Below are 8,979 nucleotides of genomic sequence, written 5' to 3' on the forward strand. Positions count from 1 at the left end.
CTCTGGTGCAAATTACTGACCTCTGTCATCATTTTAGGTGGGGGAACTTGCACAATCGGTGGCTGACTAAATACTTTTTTGCCCCACTGTACATAGATTATTCTGTCAACAAATGGATGCATTCTCATAAACTAATAATTTATCCATTAAAAATACATATATAAATGCACGAGCAGGTTCGCTGTTTGTGAATACAGTGGGCAGGACAGGCATCTCCCTTCTGACTAATGGCGTTCTATGTATGCATGTGCGCACTATGCCAGAGGTAGAAGGCAAGAGAAGTCGTAGCTGTTCAAATTCCCTGAAGGGACATTTCGATTCCTGTCTGCACCTACAAGCCATATGGATAAATATGTTTTATCCTCTGAGAGAGGGGTTACACTTCACCAAAGAAATGACAATGGGAAGGAAAGAGACATCACCACTGGCATCTTAATAAAATGTCATCCTCGTCTTCCTCACCTCAACCATCATCTCCTGAACTTGAAGTCAGGGCTCTAACACATGAAAACATGCATACAAATGCTTATTCATTCCCAACATTGTCACAGTTACTTACTGTTAGCAGATTAGACTGCCACATCCCGTTCCCAGACAGATGACAAAAGGACACTAAACAACAACAATAGCTGTTTATAACTTAATATTATACCAATTAATGTTAGGCTCAAGTGTCTAAAAATAACACTTTTTTCTCTGGTAATAAGTTTGATTACATTCTCACATCATATGAGAGTTTATTCACTAAGCCTCAGAGTTTCACTAACCATGGTGAACAGAGACTAAGAGCAGCAAAAACAGCACCCTGATGAAAAGCTCAGCATATCTTCAATAACTCACCTCAGTATGACTGTTATTGATCAGAAGTGACCATTCTCTGACTCACTGACCCAACTTTAACAGCCTCTTCCAGAGTAAAAGGATGCTTCTCATCTGGCATTGATACCTTAGGTAAATAAAGGGAAAAACTTGGGAGTGGATCTGAATGTGGCCCAAACAGTAGTAGAAACCCCACAGCCATTTTCATTTTTTTGATCTCGCTTGACTCATTAAAACATGTTTGTTCTACAGTACTCGTTCAAACTTGGAGGGGCAAGAAAACAAAACCCAGTTGACAGCAGTCTGCAGTCTACTGACATGCGCTGGATTTGTTACCTTTCAAATCAAATCCCTTGCACAACTTTTATTTTCGTATAAAGAATTTAACCCTAACATTTGTTGTTAACAAAGGGTAGGGTTTTGTAATTTGATATTCACTTCCCTGCAACTGTCATAGTAGGTCAACCGTTTTTGCCTACAGAAAGTTCTCAGTTTTCATTGTAAGCATTACAGTAGCCATACACTTAGGTTCAGAAATGTTTTCAGAGTGATAGAATATTCAGAATTTTGGCTTCACATGAGACACCACAATAGATTTCGAAAGAAACAATAGAGACGCAATTAAAATGCAGACTCTTCGCTCTGATTCAAAGCAATGCACAGCAATGCTGCATGACCTTTGAGGATTGACCAACATTTTCAGTGAAAGTGCCCAATTTTCAGGGGCTCAAATGTAATTAGAGAATTTTCTCCAAAGGTGTTTCATGGAGAGGCTGGGGCTGTTTCTTAATTATTTCTCAATCAGTTAAGCAGGTGAAAGGTCTGGAGTTGATTCCAAGTTTGGCACTTGCATTTGGAAGCTGTTGCTGTGAACATGAAACACAATGTAATGTCAAATAAAATCATTGCTGCTGAAACAAGCCCTTTTTATGGCTTGTTCAAAATGAATATGCCACTGTGATTCTACTTTAGAAACATTAGAAATGGGATTTTACAATACTGCAAGTTTGACTATGCAACACTGCCATTGTTACCTGTTCTATGGTCAGTTAAATCACTGTTCTTCTTGGCTAGCTTGTTGTTAGCTTTTTGTTTTGAGTATAGCACAAATGTCCATTAACAAAAAAAATTTTTCTTTCTTTTTTCTTACAACAGACGCCTGTTGTAACTTTTTAATGCAGGTAGTATAATAATTCATACCATCAATGTAACCAATGTTACATTACTACATTATAAAAAATTAGCTCAATTACAGTAACATCTCTTTGGAACATGTTACATGCAACACTGAAAATAATGAATGGTCCATAAAAAGAGTAATTTGGGACTACACTGACGGATAGCAACTGTTGCTTTTTGGCAAGTATGAAAAGGTGTGACAACGCCTAGATCATCTTTTGCTTGTACAGTCTTGGAAAAAATTATTTGAACCCCTGCTGATTTTTAATTTAGTCTATAAGTGAACTGATTTTGTAAGTTTGCCCACTAACAAACAAATTATCAGTCTATAAAAAAAATCCAGAAAAATGCATTTCAAAAAGGTTATAAACTTATTTCATTTAATAATCTGATTTTTTTTTTTGAAAATGCAAATAAGTATTTGATCAATCAGCGAGATTTCTGGCTTCCACCACAAAACATAGAGAGGATCTGCAAAATGGCGTGGGACAACATCCCCCCTGAGATGTGTGCAAAATATTTAGCCAAATACAAGACACAGCTGACCTCTGTGGTTCCCAACAAATGTTTTGCGACCAAGTGCTAAAGCACATTTTGCAAAGAGATCAAATACTTATTTTTGTTTATGAAAATGGGAATTAATTTATAACTTTTTTGAAATACATTTTTCTGGATTTTTTTTATAGACTGATAATTTGTTTGTTAGTGGGCAAACTTACAAAATCAGTAGGGGTTCAAATAATTTTTTCCTGACTGTGTGATCTTTTATCATTGTATCAGAATACACCCTCAGTCTGGGCATCTTCTGCTGCCAATTTTGCCTTGACAGGTCCCTGAATAATAATTGCTGCAGTCCAACAAATAAACTTATTATGAAGAACAGCTATGCCCCCCACCCTTCTCCAAGTTACGTAGAAAATATGCTTATTTTACTCTGTCATGACAACTATAATGAATTTTGTACAGCTCAAGGTTAATCAGATTACACTTTCATATCTTAGTGTGAAGTTGGGAAAAAAATAGTCAATAGTCATTCTGACTAGTGATGGGTCGGTCACGAACGAAATGGCTCTTAGAGCCGGATCTTTGAAGTGAACAATGCGAGCCGGCTCCTTATTGGGAGCTGTGGGGTTTGTTTGTTTTTTTTCTTTCTCCTGCCCTCACTTTCACTTTTTTTCACTTCACGCTGCAAGTCACCCTTGTGTTTGCGCTGAGCAGAGACGGCAAACAGAGCCTTGCGTTTGCGCCCCTCCCCCCTCTGCTCAGCGCTGAGCTGAGGGGGCAGGGCGGTAGTTACACTCGCAACAGCAGTAGCACACAACAAGAGCAGGAGGGAGAGGGAAAGAAAGAGAGCCGGTAGCAAAATTCTACATGCTTTTAAACCATTTAAAATTACAATTCATATTTTTACATTTGAATTATATAACAAATGACTAACGGTGTGTTCACACCGAACGCGATGGGCGCGTGAAAAAAGCCCCAAACGCCCCTAACTTGACGCGTGCACATTCGCACCTCTACGCGTGTCCAAGAAAAATCCATCGCGCCCCAAAATATCATATTTTAACGCGCGTGAACCGGAAATGTGGGAGGGATGTGGGAGGAAGTTTTGCAAGACCGGTATCTTTGCAAGATGGCAGGTGTCGAGCTAGCGCTTGAAGAGAGAGTCTCCCTTCTCTATTTACCAGAGGTGGGACCAAGTCATTGTTTTGCAAGTCTCAAGTAAGTCTCAAGTCTTTATCCTCAAGTCTCAAGTCAAGTCTCAAGTAATGTCAGGCAAGTCAGAGTCGAGTCTCAAGTCACTGGTGTAAAAGTCCGAGTCAAGTCACAAGTCTGAAACTTTGAATTTCAAGTCCTTTCGAGTCTTTAAAAAAAAAAAACAACGAAAAAATAATGTTGCAGTTATGCTAAATGTAAATATTAGACCATGTAATTTTAAATCTGTGTTTTTCTCAACACATGACAAAAGTGAACGTAGAAAATATACACAAATTGTGAAATTGTACCTCTTTAAAATGCAGCTCAATTAAACTTAGCTCCAAGAATAATTTTCACCGACAGTTCTGAGATAAGCTGCATGTTATTCTTGGATGCGGTTGTAGGACCAGCTTTAAAATCGCATGACAAAAATATCATACACATTAAAAAAAACTGTATCACCAACGTAGCCTGGACAACATTTGCTAGTTAGATGAAGTCAGCTATCTCATTGTAGCATATTTATATGCATATTTATAATCATACGGTTCTTGGAGTGAGTGCATACACTCATGAAGTTTAGTAACTTCAGGTCACTGCAACAAGCCCAGGTACAGTTTACCGACGGATGGGTGCAGGACCTTGAAATGCACCGTGTAGAACGAAAGACCATCGTACGTATCATAAGTTTACCAGTCTCACAAATTGTCGTCATAAATACACATTCATTAACCGTTTATTAATAGGACCTTTGAGCTCAACGGTAATTAATTAGCAGTGGAAATAATTTCTGGTACCCATCACAGAAATGTAGCAGTGACAATAATATTGTATGCTGTAATCGTACTGGGCAATTACTGATACAAAAAACCTGTTTTATCCTGTGAATAAAAGTATATGTTTTTGTCAATGTACCATAATAACAGAAGCGAAACGCAATATTGTGTCAGGACAATTCACTATTTATGCACAATAAATAAAGGAGCATAGCGCGACAATTTCTGTTCAGCGCCAGACTTGCTTGTAACCTATATCACTAATTATGTTATGAAAATGACGTATTAACTACTAAAAAACACTGACCTTCGTGTAAATGCTTGGAGCAGACTAACCTGTGAGCTGGAGGGTTCTGGGACGTTATATTTGGTCTTAGAATGGCTGCAATCCAGTCGCGTCTTTGTTACTTCGGAAACATGGCTGAACAATTTCTCTTCAACGACGTAATCCGATAACAACCGATCTCTTTACCCGTCGGCTTCCCGTGGCTGTCATGCGACCGGCTATTGCAGTTAATGATACAACAGCTTCTTGCCATTTTTGTGTTTCTTTTTATCGCTGTGTAACTGATTTTAATTGAAAGCCTGCGTGCGCTAGTACCGCTTGCCACGAGTTCCCAGAATCCTTTGCGGTTCTACCCGTGAATGATGTCACATTTTCAATCTCTATATAATATGCATGTTAAATTTTATGGGGTAAAATATCAAGTCTTTTCAAGTAAACCGGTTCAAGTCCAATTCAAGTCCCAAGTCATTGGTGTAAAAGTCCCAAGTCAAGTCACAAGTCTTAGAACATTTTTTCAAGTCAAGTCTAAAGTCATAAAATTAATGACTCGAGTCTGACTCGAGTCCAAGTCATGTGACTCGAGTCCACACCTCTGCTATTTACTGTGGAGAGCAGAGTAGCGGCGTAAAGGACATCCTCGCCGTACCTGGGTCCATCAGGTCCTCCAGAGGCGTGAGCAGTTTGGTGAGTTTCACCACTTGCTCCAGGAGCTGCGCCTGGATGACGGCTGATTCCAGCGCTATCACCGTCATTCACTCGGCCAGTTTGAGGACCTGCTGTCCCGCGTCGGTCCCAGAATCGCCCGCCTAGACACCAATTACAGGCGCTCAATCCCACCTGCAGAGCGCCTGTCTGTCTGCCTGAGGTTAGTAAAAGTATTTAATACGGTAGTCCTTTATTGATACCTGTGCTAATATGCTAAACCATCCATTTATACACTGCTAACATGGATGTGCTATGCTAACAGTGAATGCTGTCGGTGTTTACTGAAAGCAAACTGTGGTACAGAGACGACTGTTTATAGTATTTCTAGTGATACTCAGAAGCTCTCATCAAGCCCCGATTTAATTCGATTTATGCTGTTATCAGTGTTTGCGATGATAGCATGGCTGTGGTGTCACATCAATGTATGCGCTCGGTGTTTGCTGATATCAAACTGTAGCATTAGGACCACTGAGTTAACCTTTGTAGTGATACTCACTCCTTTTTATTTAGACCTGGTTTGATTCTGGGATAGTTGAATATTTGTATATAATCCCTGCAGCTGTCAGACTCTATAACAGGGGTCACAGCCTTTATTAAAACAGAGTTAGATAAAACTGTGAACAGTTTGGTTCATCTCTAGTTACATGGTTCTATCTTGATAAGCTGTCTTATCACAGATTAATTTTTCAAAAATATTAATGATTTAAGGAAGGAAAGGGCTACATGTCAACACACAACTCTTTATTTCTATTAATGTCTCACTTCATTCCTACCTGATTGACATGTTTAGGAATTATGAGTGATTGGCTCACTGTAGTGGCAAAAGTTGCTACCAATCAAATTATGATATGTTAAAGTTAAAATAAAACACAACTGTTTTAGATATTATCTAATATACATTTTGTAATTATCCTTATAATTACAAAATGTTTTATGTAAGATTTAAGTTTTGTGATTTAAATCTGACATCACCAAAGTATTTTGGAATTTGAATAATGTATTTTGTAACTGCAGTACACATAATACTGATTTTGAACAATTTTGTCCAGGTTCCTTGTCACCGCGGACTGCTTCAGCACCAAGCGTTCAGTTACAGAGTCGGTGTGTCCACGGTGAGTCAGATCACCCCCCAGGCAGCGACGTCCATCTGGGACTGTCTAGTGGACGACTTCATGGCTGTGCCTTCACCTGGAGACTGGCGGTCCATCACAGAGGGACTCCAGGAGCGCTGGAACTTCCCTCTGTGCTGTGCAGCTCTGGATGGGAAGCACGTCCAGACAAAGGCACCCCATATATCATATAGGAGACACACACATTGATATACACTAAATATTTATTTCATTTCTTTTTTGTGGTGCCCAAATTTATGCACCTGCTTGATTTTGTTTAAATAATTATTGCACACTTTTTGTAAATCCAGTAAACTTCTTTTCACTTCTCAAATATCACTGTGTGTGTCTCCTGTATGATATTTAACTGACATTTTTTATTGTAACAACCAACAATTTATACAGGAAAATAATGTCTATTAACAAGGTTGCCCAAACTTCTGCATCCCACTGTATCAGTATATTTTGTCATTAGTATAATATGAAATAAATTCTACATGTGTCAATTCGTGTGCCAACATTTGCTGTGTAGTAGAACTGAGACATTAGTCATTATAAACATTTATTTGAAATAATATTAGAATTCTCAAACAGAAAAACATTAAACAAATATATAAAATATAAGAATTTACAGAGAGACAGGAATAAAAAGGACCAGCTGCTCTCCAGAGTAGGAACCATGATGAGGAGGAAATGCTCCATTGGAGACTGGTGTGGCTCCAGCTCCACCACCGATGGACCGTCCTGGGACCCGTCCCTCGTCTGCCTCGGAGCCATCCTCCCCTGTGGGCCTGTAAAACAGCACAAAACACAAAGAAATGAGAAGGCTGCTACTAGATTTTAATTTCAACATTGAAAAAAACAAACCAAAAACAGGATATAATCAGATTGGTTGTAGATCTTTAGTAAAGGTGATCACAAGGCAATCCCACCGACTAAAAAGGTATCAGTGCTTGCTGTACATACCTGTGGGTGCAGCAGCAGGAGCTCAGGGACTGGGCAGCCAGGAGAAGCAACAGGGGATGCTCTGCTGCAGAATCAGTTGGCTCTATCAATACAGTATTAAATGTTAACAGGTTGAATATAATAATCGTAGCGTAGACAGTGGTCCCTCATTTATTGCAGCAGGGGTTCTCAGAATAACTAGCCCCTGGTCACGCACTTTATACACTGTTTTCCACACACACACATGAACATTGGTCACAGTTCTCACAATTGATTCTCAAAGTGCAAACCTTTGTAGATTGCAAAACGTAAAAGTATTAATATGCCGCGGTTTGTCTTCATCTGCCCGCCACTTTCGTGCGCCTTTTTCCCTCGCGGTGCAGGTGTCTATTTCCGAATGAGGCTCATAGTTATGGGTGTTTTTGTGCTGTTTTTTCTATTGGACGTGATGGTTATCAAAACCAAACATGATAAAATTGGCAAGCGCAGGAGATTTGTCAATCAGGCTGCAGAATGCAATGCTGTCCGGTGCAAAAAAAAAGAAAACGAAAATCAAAAAAAAAAAGAGGCAGTGACGGATGAACAGCGGGACCACTGTGAGCTGTTTATTAATAAACAATAAAATATATTCTTAAATGACAACATGCCTAAAAGCAGAACGGTATTTGTACGTCAGTGGGAAAATAGCGGTGGCTTGCTAGCTTTTGTGCGGCTTCCCCGGGTCAGTGAAAACTTTAGAGAAAACTTAAGAAAAATGAATGAACTTACCAGGTTGCCCGATCTCTTCACATATCTTCCTCCAAGCTCGTCCTTTATATTCCTGTCTCGGTCCAGAAAGCAGCTGGTGTCGTACGGCTCCGGGTTGTTTGCTACGGCATTGATTAGCCTTCCTTCTATTGAAGAATAAAGGGCTTTGGCTGGATCTGCCCCTTTGAACTAGGTAACAGCCACGTCACCAGGCTCCTGATTGGTTGTCGCGGCGCGATTTGACGCTGGAGTTCAGATTTTTCCAACTCGAGCGGGGGACGCGAAACGCGTGTATGCACAAAATGCAACACATAAACTCACGCGCGTGGTTTTTTTCGCGAGTCAAACGTCTGAAACGCGCTACACTCACGCGCGTTTTGGCGACGCAAATCTGCTTCCGAATTTTGGCGGGAGCCGCAATCGCGGGTCAGCGCGCCTTTCCATTGACTTTACATGTAAGCCTGACGCTCCGCCTGCTTCTATCGCATTCGGTGTGAACACACCGTAAGTATTTTAGAGTTTAGTTTACTTCAGCCATATTTCATATAAATCAGGTATCATACAAACATAAAAATAGCTTCAAATACAGTCATGACAATAAAAGAATATGACTTTAAGGACTTAACAACATTACTACTCATTTAAGATTACCACAAAGTAAAAGATCTCTCAGCAAAATTATGCAACATTTTAGGCACTATTGCCCCGATCAAAT

The 8,979-nt window shown here is 39.8% G+C and overlaps 1 long non-coding RNA gene across 1 annotated transcript; it reads left to right on the top strand.

Annotated features, from left to right (window-relative positions):
* The first annotated feature begins 5,487 nt into the window (after positions 1-5,487).
* On the top strand, positions 5,488-7,078 carry LOC145431719 (uncharacterized). The gene is made up of 2 exons (XR_013911998.1): positions 5,488-5,623; positions 6,513-7,078. It is a non-coding gene; the product is annotated as an uncharacterized LOC145431719 (long non-coding RNA).
* Positions 7,079-8,979: the final 1,901 nt, after the last annotated feature.

The sequence above is a fragment of the Astatotilapia calliptera genome, chromosome 11 (assembly GCF_964374335.1).
Source record: "Astatotilapia calliptera chromosome 11, fAstCal68.1, whole genome shotgun sequence".
NCBI lineage: Eukaryota > Metazoa > Chordata > Actinopteri > Cichliformes > Cichlidae > Astatotilapia > Astatotilapia calliptera.